This window comes from Ambystoma mexicanum, chromosome 9, assembly GCF_040938575.1.
Source record: "Ambystoma mexicanum isolate Mex_15411 chromosome 9, UKY_AmexF1_1, whole genome shotgun sequence".
NCBI classification, from domain to species: Eukaryota; Metazoa; Chordata; class Amphibia; order Caudata; family Ambystomatidae; genus Ambystoma; species Ambystoma mexicanum.
In genome coordinates, this window is record NC_090931.1 from 1,460,248,573 (window position 1) to 1,460,264,692 (window position 16,120).

General features: G+C 49.3%; 1 protein-coding gene across 4 annotated transcripts in view; it reads right to left on the reverse strand.

Moving 5' to 3' along the window:
- The window catches only part of SPEG (striated muscle enriched protein kinase), a 2,620,794-nt gene that overhangs the window by 1,563,683 nt on the left and 1,040,991 nt on the right, over window positions 1-16,120 (reverse strand). The window lies entirely within an intron of this gene.

Genomic DNA, 16,120 nt, shown 5'->3' on the forward strand with positions numbered 1-16,120 from the left:
GGTCATCTACAGCGTTATTTGATCAGAACTCCTCGTATTTCACATACACGGCTCTAACCCATGGTGGCACCTCAGTATATGGCTATCACTAGCAGCGTTTAAGTCTGCACATGAGATAGTAGAAATGTATTGCACATGAGATCATATAAACGTATTGCACAACAGTAACTAACAATGTAGCGATTAGGAAATCAGTGACACATTAATCACATTATCACAACGCACCCAGAGGTGACGGACTCACATGTGGAACCCAGTTGGGGGAATACAAACAGAATGTGTTTATACTACCACGGGCTATAACTTGAACAATAAATTAAAATTGCAATTGTTCTTCGTCAAAACAATATCAGTGATTAATGAAGGAGCTAACAGATACTCTTCATGTTTATGGGTCTCATTTCGAGTCTGACCGTTAACCCTTACCGCCTTACTACGAGGTCCCTTTGCGGGTTGGAGGATTTAACGCCTGCTTCTTGCAGGCGTTAAAATCCAACCCGCTAAGGGACCTCGGAGCTAATTACGGCACCGCAAAATTGCGGTGGCGTAATAAGCGCCTTCCCCATTTCCATAGAGCCCTATGGGGCAGAAATGGGAATGGGGAAGGGCAATGGCGGAAAGGGGATTTACCGCCCCTCCAACCTTGGAATGGGGCGGTAAATCCCCTTTCCGCCAAGGCGGTGCCGGTATTTTACCGGCATGAGCCATGGCGCTAATAGCGCCATGGCTCACCGCCTTCCGTGTAATGAGGCCCTATGTCTTCTTTCCCTGCATATCGTTCAGTGCCTGACACAGTGGCACTACCTAGAGGGCTGTACCCCACACACAATCTGTAAACAAATCCTATAGCACCTGGAAGTACCGCTTTGCACTGGATGCTGACTTTCTGTTTTGCCTACACAACGTTGTTCTGAAAGATTGGATACAACTTGATTCAACTTTCAATCATTTAGAGGCTGGCACCGCCTCTTTTCTTGTGAATCAATAAAAACCCGGCCGCGGGCGCACCAGCGCACACGCACCAAGCGAAGCACCTGGAAGCACCGCTTTGCACCGGACGCTGACTCTCTGTTTTGCCTACACAACGTTGTTCTGAAGGATTGGATACAACTTGGTACTAACTCATTGACATTTAAACATTCATCTTACTGTGGACATTGATACGATAGTGCCCTGTAAGACTAACGTTATATTTCCTGTGTTTAGATTGAACTTTCAATCATTTAGAGGCTGGCTTCGCCTCTTTTCTTGTGAATAAATAAAAACCCAGGCGCGCGCGCGCACCCGCACACAGCAGCACGTGCGCAACAAGCAAAGCACCTGGAAGCACCGCTTTGCCGCCGTGTCGCGGCTTAGCGGTGCTGGTGCCTCTGGTGTTTCAAAATCTTAGCTGGGACAGTGTAAGATAGGCTTTGGCAGCCTCGTCATTCTGGTATTCTTAAATTGATGAGGCACAGCTTGTATACATTGTGTTCTGACATGGCGCCAACTGAGCCGGGGGCATGTTTGGGGAATAAGAGAAAGCTAATGAACTCCTCTCTATGGAAACGTGACATAACTCAACCATGCTCAACTCCAATACCGCGCACAACCAGTTGGATGTCCGCCAATAAAACCAAAGGTATGAAAAGTGAAGAAAAGTGTCCTTTTTGTTCTGGGATGTCTGATAAGGCTGCTGCTGCTCGGACGAAACACGGTTGAGGGCAACCAACACCCACGGTCAGGGTCTTTGTGAAATTGAAAATGTTTCTAGCGCTGGTACAGCAACGCTGAACGGAACGATAGGGCAAGGTCTCGCTGCAATAGGTTCAAGCAGCGCCTCGACTGTCTACTGTCTACAGTCAGATGCACAAAAAGGTGACCCCCGAGGAATAAAATAAAAACTAAAAATTAAAAGACATTGGGGGTCATTACAAGGTAGGAGATAAGTAACAGTCCTTACCGGCATGGAGCAAATACTGTGTCCGTGTAGTAAAGAGCCTGATAATAGAGGGCTATTACAAGTTTGCGTGCACAAGCTTTGCGCCATGCCAGTAACGACATTACCGCCATGCCGCTAAAGTCCAAAAAATGGCCCTTAGCGGCATCACGGAAAGCGCAAACAGCACTACCGGCATCAATGGACGCGGCATTAATGGTGACCGCTAACAGCGGTGCCCGTAAATAAGCGGAACCGTAAGAAGCGTCATCGCACAGGAACGGGAAAGAGCACGGCGGCCATCTTGAAAAACACAATCCATTGCCATCCTCACCACACAGGATCTGGATCCTTTTTCTGAGCACAGAAATCAACACAAAGCACCAGCATCATGCCCAAGGCAGTGAAGAAAGGCGCTTCCCGGCAGCATAAAGAGTGCTTCAATGAGGATGAACTCACAATGCTGGCCAAGACACTTGCAGACAATGCAGAGGTCGTTTTTGCAAACAGCCTCAAGAGGGAAGTCCAATTAAAAAAGAAAGAGATCTGGCAACTTGTTGCATGGAAAGTCAGCGCTGTAGGCAACACCCCTGCACCACCAAGTGCTGGGATGACCTGCGCCTGAGAATGAGGAACATTCTTTCCGCACACCGGAGCCTGGGAGGATGATTCTAATTCTCACAGGACAAAGAATAGCTCTTTGGTGCCGGAATTGGCATTCTCGATGTGTGTGTTATATGCGTTGCTCTTAGCTTGAAGGGTGGCTTCTTTATGTTCTGCGGCTAAGGTGGCGAATTGGAGTTTATTGTCGTGGTTGTTTTTTTTATCCAGTTAGATTCTGCATTTCTTTTTTGTTGCGCGGTTTCTTAAGCTCTGGGGTGAACCAGTGATTAATGTGGGCTTTGGGTTTGGCTTTGGATGTGCCAAGGGGGGGTGGTAGGGAATTTGTTAATAGCTGCCTGCAAGGTCTGATTGTAGGTGGCTACCAGGGAAGTGGGGTCAGTGATCCTATCAATGTGATCTGTGATCGTGGAGAGCAGTGGTAGCATGTTGGCAGGTGTGATGTTGCGATGGTTGCGAACTTGGGTTGCAGGTGCAATGATGGTGGGTGAGCTAGAGTGTGTGGATGTGTTGATGGTGAAAAGCACTGTGTTGTGGTCTGACCACGGGCAGGGGTCGTTGTTAGATATGTTGATGGTGCAGTTGTGGTCGGCTAACCAATCTAGGGTGCAGCATTATGTAACCCACATCGAAGGCTGCACCCTAGAGTGTAGAAGCAGGCCCATGAATAATTATCAAAATGAACAGCAGTATGACCACCCCCACCCAGAGAGCCCACATGGACTGCCAATGGGAGGTGGAGGGAGAGAAGAACAGCAGGATCAGAGATACACAGATGAGCGCAGAGCATTGGCGTGTAATGTTCAACAGCATCCACAATACCGCGAACACATGACCCATGTACAAGGTAACCCTTTCATCACAACGGCAAATGTTGCACCTACACCCTTTGGTGGAGTGGCAGTGGTATCGCGGAATGTTTTTGACAATGGGGGAACGACAAGGCATCGAGCATAGGACAGCCCACAGAGAGCACTTGCGTGTCCAGTACTATCGACAACCCTCGATGCAGTTGAGGAACCATTGGTGGGGGCGGAGATAGGGAATAAACAATTCATTTTTATGGTAGACTCGAGAGCCAAAAAACATGCCTACGAGAAGGCAGGTTTCCGTTATCAAAGGTCCTCTGGGGCGGTGGTCGAAGTTCCTTGTACAGAAGATTTGGATGTAACAGTAGGTGGGAAGACAGTACGAGCACCTTTACTGTATTATGAAGAATCACTGATTAACTTGCTGGGGAGGGACCTCCTCAGCAAGCTCAATATGACTATATCGTTCACTGAAAGGGGGATAGTCTGCTCGACCCCGGGGATCTGCCCATTCCGAGTGTTGTTGGTAGTACACACACGAGCCACAGCACAGGAGGTATGCGGCATACCAGTTGACCCAGACATGTTCATCCAGGGGCTAAAAACACTAGCACGAGTGGTCCCTGAGTTAAAGCGCCAAGAGCGGAGAGTGTCCGCAGAGTTTGTTTTCCGTCCCATAGCACGCCCAGAAATAATGCCAGGAACAGTGATGTCCTTAGATTTGCATGCAGTACAGGTGTCCGTGCAAAGAATAGCAGTCATAGCAATCGACATACATGGGTGTGAGTGGCGAACAGTATTGTGCATTAATGCTAATATTGCACTGCGAGATTTGTCCAATGAGGACCTTTTTACTGATTCAGACAATGATGGGGAGATAGTGATGGAGATTGCGATCCCCTGCGATATCATGATACAAACAAGACAGGTTCCAGTACAGCTAATGGCAGTGGTAAGGGTGCCACCTTCCTTTTTCAATGATGACATGCAACTGGTGTCCACGAACTGTGGACCACAGGCCCACATGATGTGGGTGAGTAAAAGAGTTCAACTTAAAAGTCTGCTGTGTCCAAAATACTTGCCCTCACAACTAAAGCTAAACAATGTGTAGAGATGTCATTAATAAAAGAAATGGTGATCAACACAAAGTTCTGAACTTCGTCCAGCTCTTAGCTTCCTCTTCAGCTCCCCTTCCCAAAGTTCAAGAAAGTTCCACAAACGTCTCCAGATTACCTTTCCCAGGTTCAAGGCACTACAGTGCCACACAATATTCAGTGTTCCCTTCCCGATGTATCAAGATAACACAGTTCAAATGAAAAGAGGTCTTGAGGCTCCGTCCTCAAGACAATATTTGCAGTTCATCAGGTTGAGACACAGATGTTGAAGTCTCTTCCCCAAGACATCAACCTAGCAACTGATACTGGTCTCAGTCCTTCAATGTTTAACACAACTCCAGGCCAACTTGACCCTCCTTCTGGTGTGCATCACCAGCTCACTTACAGTGATCCTTCTTTGTTTATTTCACAATGTCTTTGGCTTTCACAATTCAGGGCTCCCAGGTCAAGATGCAGTTGTCAGACCCAACACAGGTCGTGCAACCAGGAACCCTAGGCTCTTCAGCCCACACAGATTCTTCTGTATTTGCTCCTGTATCCAAATTCACATTCACTTAGCTTCTCTTTGCCGGCCTCTTGGAATCATGTGCAGGTTCACCCTCTCCTGGCTTCTCCTGGTTAGCCTCTTGACTTTGCCATTATGTGTCACACATCTTATGGCAGTCTTTGGCCTTGCCACACTGTATCCATTCATAAAGTTTATTTTGAGGTGGTCTTATGTACTTCGGCTCTTTTTTCGCACTCTTTCACACTTGCACTCTTTTCTGTAGATTGCTTTCCCTTTTAGCTTTCACCAACTATTAGCATTGCCCATAAAGTTTCATTCAATTCGATATTCAATACGCATAATTTCACTTTGTTTCAAGTTTTAATTCAGTTGGGATTCAATATGCGTAATTTAACTTTACTTAATAATTGTTCTTTTATAACATGCTTAATACAAGAGAGTGGTTTCTAAGCGCGGGATCGGGATTAAAACCTCTGTTGCACTGCTTTGTCTTGCTTCCGAGACAAAAGCGCTGCCCTTTAGCTATTGTAAGGAAGGCATGGCATCAAGCTACCAGAGACACAAGTGATCACAGTTCAAGTGTGCTTATTAAACTGTAAAGTGGGTAAGATAAACGCCTGATCTAAACCTAAATCTAAGATGGGAGCAAGGTACGACCATCAAATAATAATACTATCCAAGTGGAGTCTTGTCAAATAAAAGGGCCTATATTACGAAACCTATTGCCAAACCTTAAACCTTACCGCTATGTTACAAAATAGTGTGTGATAATGTTCACAAGAAAAGAAAGACGTGTTCACAAAATGATAAGTCAGGATGTTATGGTCTGGGTCTCCCTTCCCCACGTTCTTAGCACAGGACATGGCGGCACTCTCGAGCACAGCACACGCCTGGGCATCTCCGGCACAAATGTACAGTTCCCTTTTCAAATATCAGGGCCTTCTGTGCCCAAGTCTCTTTCATGCAAAGTTTCTTGCTTCAGAGGCACCTGATGTATCATTATTGTACACAACAACAAAAGTTCCTTCGGTTTATCTTTATGGTGGGCGATTACTGCTCGCCCCTGGATCCCCCTCAGCCGGGCTGCGATCTTTCTCTCACAATAGCCTCCTTCCGTCGGGCTTGGACAAACCATTCCCTGTGGACATCCATCAGTCGGGTTCACGTTTGTCGGCACAACGTTCGCGGGTGTATCACTGTTCAACCCTATTCGTAGGCATCCCTTCCTTCGGGTTCACATTTGCCCCAAACACAGTTCTCACAGCGTTTCCCTCCGCCGGGCGCAAACACCTATTTCACAATGTCAAAACTTCTGCAATGGGTTAAGGACTTTTGATCGTACAAGGGGTTTGGCTCGACCCTTGTATGACCAACTTAACTCTCTATACCGGCCTTCTCTATGGCATCTTGGTACTTGTAGGTTTTTTTATTTCCAATATTCAATACAGTCTCTTTGCTCATAAGAGGGTTATCAGCCAGAGACCTTCTACTGGATGCCCACGTGTTGTGCCGGACCACTTTATCTCAGGTACTAATATGTTCACAAAAGACCTCTTGTCTATTTTATCTTATTACTATTGCCTCTGCAGCCTCGAGCGTAACACAATACCGTTGACTATCAGCTTCCTCCGACTCACCAGCTTTGCTGAACTCGTAGGAGGTTCCTTTGCCGCAGGAGCCAAGGACGGTACCACAATGGCAACCGCGTCTCCCCACCCTGGCTGTCAGTGCGGGAGGGTGCCATGTACCACTGACATCCGTCAAACCATGGGCCAACTGCGATTCCCAGGTTTATGTTTCTTTTATTGGAGGTTTTGCAGGACTGTGTTGAAAAGGGCAAAGGCAGCTCCCTCCTTGATGTCCTTTCAGGTGTCCCCGCCTTTCTTCTCAGTTTGAACTGCACGTCCTGGAATTGCTGCTTCCTCGTGCGTTTTGCCTTGCTCAGAGTGTGCTCTTGTGCTCCGCCTTTTATCCCTATGGGGAAGGGAAAGGGTAGTCAGGTGTGTGTAGTGCTCGGTAATTGCCTAACACTTGTGTTGGGACATGTCAGGTAAACGGCTTGGGTATTAGTCTGTTGTCGTTCATGCTGTGCAAACGTGTTTGTGCAGGGAATGGGGGTGTGGGGTAGAGTTTCTAAGTATCCTACTGGGCAGGATGGGGAAAAGATGTCATAAGAAGGGGATACTGCGTCTCAACCTTCGGTGTCCCACTTCCACTCCCGAAGACCCCCCCTCTAGGTGATCCTCCCGCACTGGTCCACCCCCAAGAACTGGATCCAATAGTGATGGCCGTGTCCTGGCCACCTGGATGACAGATCCCCAGGGACTAGCGGGTGAGACACTGTCAGGTTTCTCACACTATCCTCCCTCACTTCAAGTTTTCATTAAGTTCGGGATTCAATATGTGTCATACGGCACTTTGGTATTCTTGTGTAGCCCCTACCGCCCCCGGATTTGGTTGAATCTTCTTTCCACTCACCAGTCCTCAGTGTTCTTCCTCTGGCGGCAACGCTGCTTCTATTCTGCTTTACAGGCGTGCAAGCCAGTCTCTGCAAGCCCTGCTCGCACACTGTGTGCTTCCTTGCACACGGAGGCAGCTCAGCGCTCCTCCACAGATATGGAAAGTGTCCTTTCTTCGTTCTCCCTTGCTCGCAGCTCCAACTGCTTTCTCCAAACAGAGACTCCCACACCTGAGGCAGCGGAATGGCCTGACTCGCCTTGGGCTCCATAGGTCTTCTGGACATCGGCTGGAGGCAAGGCTTCCTCTCAGGTCCCACCATGGCTGCCTCCTCACAATACGGGTCCACAGCTGGACTCTCTCAGATAGGCCTCCCTGTTTTATATATTTATTTATTTATTTGGATTTGTATAGCGCACATCTGCCCAGGGCCATCGTAGCGCTGGTCAGGTAGTCTCACTTAGCACATGTCATTACAAGATGCATAATTTACAACAGGTAGGTGTTTGGAGCGGGTTACATACAATAGTACAATAGTTACAAGTTACACGTTTAATTGATACATACTGTTGTCACAAAACCAATATGCACGTTGTTATACACAGATGTCACATACAATCAACATGGAGAGAGAGTTAGTTGAAGAGGGTGGTTTTTAGCAGTTTGCGGAAGGGTTGGTATGATTTTTCGTTCCTGAGTGCCATAGGAAGGGCGTTCCAGCTTTTTGGAGCTAGGTGCTGGAAGCTGGAACCCCCAGCTTTGCTTCTTTTGAAAGTGGGTACGTAGGTTTGGTTAGACAAGTGTGATCTGGTGGGTCTGGAGGACGCGATATGGGTGATCCTTTCGGATAGATAGGGTGGGGCGTCAGCGGAGAGGCATCTGTGAGTAATGGCCATGGATTTGAAGAGGATACGTTCTTTTATAGGTAACCAGTGGGCCTCTGTTGCTCCCTTTGCTGCTTCTTTGGTCTCCCTTTATATACAGCTGCAACCACTTGACAGGTCACAGGTGTGGACTTTCAAATGGGCTTGCCTGACCATAATTAAAGGGACATGCCTGATCTTCAAAGTACTCTGCAGGCATCTTCTTCGCCCCAGTACTCTCAGAGGTAAAATGTGGGGAAATGAGGGGAGAGGTTTGACAGTAGCCCATAAAGGTCGGTTGGGGGGGGTAGATTGGTCTTCAATAGGGAAAGGGGATACCATGTCTCACCTGTGGGCACCCCACTCTCAATCCCAAAGGACCCTCCACCCAGGTGATCCTCCCTTGCTTCTCGATCCCCAGGGTCAGGATCCAAAAGTGATAGCCTTTCTCTGGCCACCTGGAAAGAGTATCCAGGGGGAGTAGGAGTGAGGATACCCTCAGGGTTCTCACAATGTACTTTTCGGGTATATACTTTTACCTAATGTAACTAGCGCCTAGATACCTAAGGGTTCAGCGCGCTGCAACAAATGCAAAAATAAAGAAATAAAATGTGCATCTACAACGTGACTCACAGAGAGGGAGATAGAGAGAGAAAGAAGAGAAAGGATGCAGAGAGAAAGTGAAAGAGACAGATGGGAGAGAGAGCAGCGGGAGAGGGGGAGAGAGAGAGCGTGCGAGAGAAGAGTGCTAGGTCGGGCATAATACCCCGGGTACAGATAGTTTCACTACAATGTTAGTCTGTGTCAGGGCAACCACCATCCAGGCTGCCATCAAAAGGGTTTGGGCCACAACTAGCAGGATCCAGGCCACTATCACCAAGTTCATGACCCTCACCATTAGGCTCATGGTTCCCACCACCAGCCGCCCTCTCAGAGACACCTTGTCTTGCTCCCCATTTTCCTCACCACCACCTTGATGGTGGAGAGGCGGTCCAAGAGTGCTGCCATTACTCCGGGAGAAAGGACACAGACTGGGGGATATATATGGGTGCCATGGTTGCCCGTTGCACTTGCCTGTTGCACTTGCTGGGAATAAGAAGGGAATAGTTTCTTACCTGTAACTCCGTTTCTCCAGCATTGGTATCTTTCATGGATTCACATGCTTAGAATATTCCCCGTCGTCAGACTGGGACCCCTCGGTACACATATATAGCCTTTTCCAAAGGAAAGCTTTCGACACTTTTGTGTCCTATCTACGTCCTTCTAGGACCCGCCTGCGCATGCTCCGCAGGCCGTGCTAGTATAAGAGGCCCGCCCCCGCGGCTCCCCTTCAGATTTCGGCCCCTCCAAAGTAGGAAGGGTTAAATTTATCACATACATTACATACGGGGAGGTTGGCGGGCGCATGTGAATCCATGAAAGATACCAATGCTGGAGAAATAGAGTTACAGGTAAGAAACTATTCCCTTCTCCAGCATTGGATCTTTCATGGATTCACATGCTTAGAATAGATTGTATAGCAGTAACACTTGAGACGGCGGTGAGAATGTAATGTAACAATATATATCCTCACCTTACTACACAATGCATATCTACCGTAGGGATAAGTTAAGTCATATAACGTTGCCCACATAAAGTATATCGCCCTTAAGAGGGTAGACAACAGAATCTCCACAGGGAGGAGCTTACCTTACTGAAACAGATGGCGCAGGACAGCTCTTCCCATCTGCACCTCGTCTGCATGCTGCCTGGCAAGGCAGTAGTGGCGGGTAAACGTGTGGGGCACTGACCATGCCGCAGCTTGGCATATGTCCGTCAGCGGAATTCCAGCCCATAACGCTGTTGAGGAGGACATCGACCTTGTAGAATGAACTCTAGGATGTCCTTGCAGTGGCCTTCCGGCCTTAGAGTGACAAAAAGCAGTCGTCGACGAGACCCATCTAGCCAATCCCTGTTTAGAGATTGCTTTTCCTCTCGTCGATGGACCATATGCGACGAACAGTTGCCGAGTAGCCCTGATGTCTTGTGTACGATGTAGGTAGAATTTCAGAGCCCTCTTAACGTCCAGGGTATGAAGAGTTTTTTCTGCTGCCGATGATGGAGTGGCGAAGAAAGTAGGCAGAACCACGGATGAGTGTTTGTGATATACCGTCGGAACCTTCGGGACGAGCATAGGGTTAGTTGCCAGGACTACCTTGTCCTTAAAGAATCTTAGGTAGGGCGGGTCCACGACCAGCACCTGTAGTTCCGAGATACGTCTGGCTGATGTGATATCTATCAAGAATGCCAACTTCCACGAAATGAATTTTATGTCGGACGTGGGCATAGGCTCGAAAGGCGGTTTCATCAAGCCTGCCAACACTGTGTTGAGGCTCCACGTCGGGGGAAAACGTTTCACCGGGGGAAAAGCTCGAAATAAACCCCGCATGAAGTGTTTTACCAGTCTGTCACTGAATAGAGGAGACGACTGCCTCTTCCTTGTGAACCTCGAGATGGCTGCCAGGTGTACCTTTATCGATGAGGGGGACAATCCCTTTTCTGCCAAGAGGAGCAGGTAAGGTAGAACTTGTTCCGGCGTCACCAACAATGGTTGTAGGCCCCGTTGTCCTCTACACCATTCACAGAATCTCCGCCACTTATAGGAGTAAGATTTGTTAGTAGAAGGGGCTCTAGCCGCCTGTAGAATTTTTTGGCAATCCTCTGAAATGTCTAAAGCGCCGAACTCCGAGAAGTCAGGAGCCAGGACGTAAGGTTGAGACTGTCCGGGTCGTGATGCCACACCGTGCCTCTGTCCCGGGATAGAAGGTACGGGACCTTCGGAAACGCTATGGGATGTTCCAGCGATAGATGGAGGAGGTCTGAGAACCACGGTTGCCTCGGCCAGTATGGTGTCACTAGAATCACCCGGCAATTGTATCTGCGTATCCACTGTATTGTTTTCCGTATGAGGGGAAACGTGGGAAAAGCATAGTGGAACATGTCCGTCCATGGGAAGGAGAACGCCTCCCCCACCGAACCCTCTTGGGGCCATCTGCTTGCAAATTGCTCGCATTTCTTGTTGTCTTTGGTCGCGAAGGCGTCCAGAGGGGGGTGACCCCATTTCTCGAACACTTTCCTCAAGTGACCCGTGTCCATTTCCCACTCGTGTATCTGGGCCATGCTTCTGCTGAGGGAGTCGGCTTGGCTGTTCCTCACTCCTGGAAGGTGATAAGCCACGAGGGAAATTTCGTGCTTCGATGCCCAATGCCATGTTTTCTGGGCTTCTATGGAAAGAGTCCTTGATCGTGTCCCTCCTTGTTTCCTCAGATAAAACATGGCTGTTGTATTGTCGGTCAGTATTCGCACTCGCGAACTCTTGATGTGTGGTAGGAACGCCTTCAAAGCCCATCGTACCGCTCTGAGTTCCAGTACGTTTATGTGTAGGAGTGACTCCATTGGAGACCAGCGACCTTGCGTTTGGAGAGCACCCATGTGCCCTCCCCATCCGGTTAGGGACGCATCCATAACTATGGTGCTCTGAAACTCCGGCTCCTGTAGGGGCACACCGTTGTTCAGATTGTGGGAACTCTGCCCCCACTGAAGGGTCCGACGTAGCTTGTCGTTGTCGATGGTTATCCTGTCCGACCACGATCCCTGAGCCTGTGTCCATCGGTCCGCGAGGAATTCTTGGACTGGCCTCATGAATAGTCGACAGTTTCTCACCAGATGGATGCAGGATGCCATGGCCCCTAGGACCGAAACATACTTTCTCACTGAGATCCTGGTGTTTCGCCGTAGCCGGGCCGCTTGTTGAATGAGTCTTGAGGTCCTGTCGAGAGAAGGTTTCACCAGCCCTAACTGAGTCTCGAACTGTGCCCCCAAGAATACCAGCGTTCTCGATGGCCGCAGAGAGGATTTCTCGAAGTTTATGGCAAATCCTAGCCGTTGTAGAAGCTGCATGGTGGCTTGCAGACTTGTGTTGGTCGACGCTGGGGAGGATCCCCTTACCAGCCAGTCGTCGAGGTATGGGTATACATGGTGGCTTTGCTTCCTTAGCCAGGCAGCCACTGGAGCCAGGCATTTTGTGAACGTTCTGGGGGAGTTCTTGAGCCCAAAAGGAAGAACCGTGAATTGGTAGTGAGTTCGCCCTATTACAAAACGTAGGAATTTCCTGTGTTTCCGACACATTGGAATATGGAAATACGCGTCCTGTAAATCCAGGGACGTCAGGAAATCTCCCTTTTGAACTGCGCGGATCACTTCCTGCAGAGTGAGTATCTTGAATTTCAGGCTCTTTAAGGACTTGTTGAGATCGCGTAAGTCTAGAATGGGACGCCATTTGCCGTTCAGCTTTTTTACGACGAAGTATCTTGAGTAGACTCCTTGACCTCTCTGTGATGTTGGAACTAATTCTATCACGCCATTCGCTAACATGAGTGTAACCTCTTGTTGCAGTACCTTCATATGGGACTGAGCGGTGAACGCAGGTGGGATTTGCGCAGGGTTGTGTTTGAATTGCAGAGAGTGTCCGTTTCTTATAGTGTCTAACACCCATTGGTCCGTCGTTATCCTTTCCCATTCGTCGACATATGCTGAAACTCTTCCCCCCAGAACGGTTTGTGGTATGTCACTGCTGATCTTTATTTTGCTTGTCTCTCGACGACGATGGGTATGATGGTCGTTTTCTGGAAGACTGGAAGTTTCGTCGACGGTTAGCCGATTGTGAGGCACGTCGGTATCCCTGGGAGGGGTAAGCCGATCTGGCAAAGGATCTGTCTCCAGAAGAGAATCTTGAATTACCTGAAGCCCCTCTAAAGGGACGAAAAGACTTGTAACTTCTGCCACTCTGGAGGGCACCCAATGAACGTGCCGTGTCCGAATCTTCTTTCATTCCTTTTAGGGCCTCGTCCACTTTCTCACCGAAAAGAAGGTCTCCCTCAAAGGACATATCTAAGACCTTGTATTGCACTTCTGGCCTGAAGTAGGTATACTTAAGCCATGACTGTCGACGCAATACCACCCCATTGTTGACTTGCTTGAAGCCTGACTCAGCGAGATCCACCGCGATGTTTATTGCGTGATTTGAGGCTTCCTCACCCTCTCGGACCAGTAGCATCGCCACCTTCCTCTGTTCTTCTAGAAGATGATCAAGCAGCGGAGCTAGTCTGTGCCACATCTCCCTATCGTATCTGGCCACAATTGCCAGAGAGTTTGCGGCCTTTACTGTGGTCGCTCCCACGGAGAGCACTTTCTTGCCAAAGGCATCTTGGTGTCTCGCTTCGTTCTCAGGAGGAGTCGTGCACTTGTGCTGTGCCTTTGCCTTCCTCGCTGCTGCCGCCGACACCACCGAGTCCGGTGTTGGTTGGGAGGATAAACACTTGGGGGTAGACTCTGGAGCCTTAAACTTTTTTTCTAGGCGTCCTTTCACTGCTGGTTCTGAGAATGGGTGTCTCATTGTCTGCAACCCCTCTTTCCATACATGGTCTAGTATTGGTATCGAGAACACCAACCTCCTTCTCTTGCCCATGTGGTCGAACAAAAAACAGTCCTTTTTCTGTTCTTCCTGGGACAGACCAAATTCTTTGCATGCCTTCTCCATCATAGAATGGAATGACGCAATGTCGTCCGGAGGGGACGGGTGAGCTGGGCTTCTGGGGTTTTCCAACTCCGCCTCTGACTCCCAGGTAGGATCCCTGGAGGGGGATAATGAGATATCCGACATGGCTCCCCTGTCAGACTCCGAATCTGGCAGCTCACCTTCCTCCTGTGCCAGTGTTGAGATTGGCGTGCGTGGGTGCGTCGGTTGACGGGACGGGCCCGGCTCGTCGACGGGTGACTGTGGCAGGCTTGCCTGGGGTAGTCGCTGGTCCAACGACCGCAACAAGGACTGAAGCGTGGACAGAATATCCAACGACAAAACCGATTGAGGATTGAGGAGAGGGGCAGATACCGGTGTAACGGATGCCCTCGTCAACGACTTGTCAGCCGCTCGTAGAACTAGGTCTGTTGGGCCAGCAACTCTCTCGTTCTCGTCCTCCGAGGACAGCAACATAGCTTGTTCTTGTAGCAAAGCCTCCGGGGGGGTCGGGTCAAAGACTTCAGGCCTCCAGGCCTCCTGTAGGACCCCCGTCGACGAGGCCCTCGTCGACGCCATTGTCGACGGGATGGTGGATGCCCCCTGTGCAAGTGGCAGGGAGGCGGCCGATGACTGGACCGCCGTCGACGATGTAGACTTCGCAGGTGGTTTTGGCGGTCCCGCCTTCTCCACACTGTGCCCGCTTTTACTCGACTCTTGACTCGTGGTCGATCTGTGATGATCGCCAGAGGAGGATTTCCTTTCCTTCTCATGCTTTTTTGATGAGGATGATTTCTTCGCCGAGGAGTCTCTAGTGGAGTGACTTCCAGACGACTCTGTGTGGAGCGCACCTCCGAGGGGGGGTATGCCCCCGCTCCATCATTCAGCCATGCCACCAGGTGTCGGTTCCGGTCTTTGAGGGTTTTTTGAGAAAAACCCTTGCATATGTCGCAGGTATCCGCCGAATGGTGAGGGTGGAGGCAATATATGCAGTCCATATGTCCATCCCCCATCGTAAACCTTTTTTAAGCCGCATGTCACGCATGGACGGAACAGCGCTTTTCCTGACACAGAGGACATTATACTACTCGAAATCCAATAACGCAACCTAGTACAAAACAGTAGGACAACACGAGGAGATCCCACTACTTTGGAGACGGTTGAAATCTGAAGGGGAGCCGCGGGGGCGGGCCTCTTATACTAGCACAGCCTGCGGAGCATGCGTAGGCGGGTCCTAGAAGGACGTAGATAGGACACAAAAGTGTCGAAAGCTTTCCTTTGGAAAAGGCTATATATGTGTACCGAGGGGTCCCAGTCTGACGACGCGGAATATTCTAAGCATGTGAATCCATGAAAGATCCAATGCTGGAGAACTGCATTTCCCAGAAGTCAAGGGTGGGGGTCATCATGGAGGCAGGATCTCTGGGTCTCACTGCACTTATGTGCTTGCCAGCATGAATACATGCAGATAGGGAACTAAGAAGAGAGCTAAAATTAAGGGTGAACCCTGTAGCCTCTCTCCTGGCACTGTCGATCCTCAAGCTCTTTGGCCTCATTCTGAGGTTGCCACTGACCCAGAAACACTGAATCCGCCACCTGACCTCCCGGTGCCAATGGTACATTACCAGTCCCAGCAGTGCGGGAAGTCAGGCGGCAGATACGAGAACTCTGCATTCCCGTGGAGTCCCACATGACTCCATGGGAGTGGGTAGACGGACGCACTGGCACAATTGATAATGGTGTCGGTGCTCCCGTGAAAAGTCTGACTGCAGAGCCGTTGTGCCCGGCATGTCTGACTGCCGGGTGCAATGGCCCCTGCAGGCAGACTCGTAGTGTGGCGGGCCGGAAAATGGGTGCCTGTAAGCTTAGTGGCACCCTTGTTTCCAGATCGCCACTCTTGGATTGATCTAGCTTGTCTTAGGAGCAACCTTTCTCAACACGGGCATATTTCATGGGACCCACCTACTATCCTTAGAGGCCATCTTCACTTTAAAATGTATGTTGTTATTGTGCATAATTATTTCAGACTCCTAGGATCCCTGTGGAAACGCTGGATAATAAACAAAGTAATATTGAGTGATAGTGATCAAGTATCAAGATTAGAAAAAAGAAACGTACAACTCTGTTGTAAGGTGACTAAACCGCTGCATTGCTTGATCTAGTTGTTATACTGTAAGGTGACTAACCCCCTATCTTTTATCTTTACTTACATGTGACTGGTAGGTTATTTAACCAATACATTACCAGTAGAAAGCGTTGTGCAACATACCTAATC